The sequence below is a fragment of the Callionymus lyra genome, chromosome 9, assembly GCF_982586985.1.
Source record: "Callionymus lyra chromosome 9, fCalLyr1.hap1.1, whole genome shotgun sequence".
In the NCBI taxonomy this organism is placed as follows: domain Eukaryota; kingdom Metazoa; phylum Chordata; class Actinopteri; order Syngnathiformes; family Callionymidae; genus Callionymus; species Callionymus lyra.
The window spans coordinates 4,706,614-4,709,029 of record NC_141826.1 but is presented as its reverse complement, the minus strand read 5'-3'; positions in this window follow the sequence as shown (position 1 = coordinate 4,709,029).

The window sequence follows — 2,416 nt, the reverse complement described above, 5'->3', positions numbered from 1 at the left end:
ACAGGATTCAAAGACCTACTGGGATCTACCTCAATAACTGAGAAAGGGCATTCCACCTTGTTACAACTCAGATTGGCAGGAGGAGCAGGTCTTCATTGTCAAAGTTCACCGCTTTGAACCAGTGTTTGATGCACTAGCTGAAAAAAAATAAGCCAATAAATCAAGATCCTTTGTCACATACTCAGAATCTTGTTTTTGCATTATCTACATTCATTGTAGAATAGATTGGATTCCACTGGGATTTCCACAGTTCATTATGCAAGGCAAACACAACTGTTTGGCACAGGTGGTTAGACCAGTGTGCAATATGTCATACACTTATTTATTCATCCCATTTGCAATCTTAAAGAGACATCAACATTAATATTGCATTATATTGAAAAACATTATCATAATTACTTTGATTACAGATTAAGTTTAGGACCACATGGATCTGTCCACCGTCATTTATTATTCACCTTCCACTTGAATCAATGTCAGCCTGCATAACAAACAGAAGGAGATTTGTTTTGACTGCTGACCAGTTCGGTGCTGCTGCTGGGCTCAGTTCCCCCTCCGGGCTCGTTAAAGATTCATCTGGTCCACCTGACCGTTCATCCATCCACCCATCTGTCCACGCGTGATGTCAAATTTTGTTTATCAAGATCTCACAGCGGACCTCTTGAATGATTACCCTCCCGCCGCCCCCCACCAGTCCAGCGATCAATCTCTCTCTGTATCACATCACTGTGAACATGAGGTCTCAGCTATTTGTCAGTTTATCCAACCAAGGTAAGTATTGATCCGGGACCACATGAGATTACAATCTGATTTTTGATAATGTTGCCGCGTGTATTGGGTTTCACAACCAATTCATTGCCGGCTTAAAAAGGTCTAATAATGGAAGACAGGGGTTGTTTGAGGAGCAAAAATCAAACAAAATAAGAAAATATTGAAATGTGTAGCTCTAAAGTGGATTTAATTTGACTGAATTTCGACACTTCCAGTGTTCCATAAACCTTTAATCCTAATGGTCTTTGGTTTATTCCATTCACAGGTTCACCTGCTGCTTAGGGTTATTTGATTATTTGGTGTAGCATATGTCTCATCTCTTTTTAGAAAGCCAATTACGAGAGGATACTAATCTAAAAGAAAGCAATACAAGGCAGGCATGTAGCATTCTGAATCAAACTTCAAAAATAATGTAATATTTGTGGAATACAGACAATATCTCTATCATTCAAGAGCCTCCAAAAGAGGGAAGTTACTAGCCGAACAATAAACTGTGTGAATGAAGATACTAACTATAAAAACACTTTATTCTACATTTTAATTTTAAGATGCTAATTTACCCTTTAATAAGCAAGAAGCCTGTACTGTTTATAAGCAATAAAAAATAAAATAAATTACATTTTTTTTACCACAAGACCACCTTTTTTATTGAAGCACCCACATCCATTTGTTTTCAACAATTTCCTTGACATAGTCAATTTTCTGATTCATTTTTTACATTCATAATCTCTATTGCTGTCTGAAGAGCAGCCTGTTGAACAGCATGGTCTTAGGGGTTATACGATCAACATGAATCTTTGGTTTTAGTTTTTGGTGAAAGTGGTGAACTAGTGTCAAAGAGGTTTTTTTTTAATTGCTCCATGGGAGTTGTGGATTTCTTATATTCTTGGTAGGTATGTAGGTAGAACTTTATTGATCCCTCAGGAGGTCTCCTTCAGGAAATTGTTTTTTTCCAATTAGCCACAGCAAATACAGCAATTTTTCATAATAATGAAATCAAAATAAGATAAGAACAAGAACAAAGAGAAATAAAGAGAAAGAACAAGATGATAACACCCTGATAAAATGTCCTTCCATGTCTAATGACATTTTCTCTGAAGCTCCTGCTCTTTTCCTAAGCAAGAAACATTGATCAAGCCACTTGAGAAAATCAATCAAAAGGGTAAAAAAAACATTTTATTTGATTCATTTATTTCATAATCTTTTCTGTAAATTATGTATCACAAACGTGGTAGAGCAATTAGAATAAAGGTTTATCATGATGTTGTTTATTTGTTTGGTTTTAGCTCAAACTGAAGCCGTGCTGCTTTATTTCCAAACCCTTACATTGGACAGTGGCTTACATGTTCATACATGAACATGATGGGAATTCAATGGCACCTCCGCTGGGATAATTGAATCTGTATGACTAATAAGATTAGGAGAATCCCATTTGGAAATCAGATGCCCCCCCACCATCCCCCCGATTTAAGGAGCGGTTGAGTTAGTGCAGCAGACAAACGGTTTCGGAGACGGGCTTAACCATTTTCCCAGAGTTAGGGGTGTTTGGGTGAACTTCGCTTATGAGGACCCCCGGCTATAATCTGCCACTGTCAGAGTGTCTAGTCTAAATACATTCAACCCCCCCTCCCGCTTCCACCACACA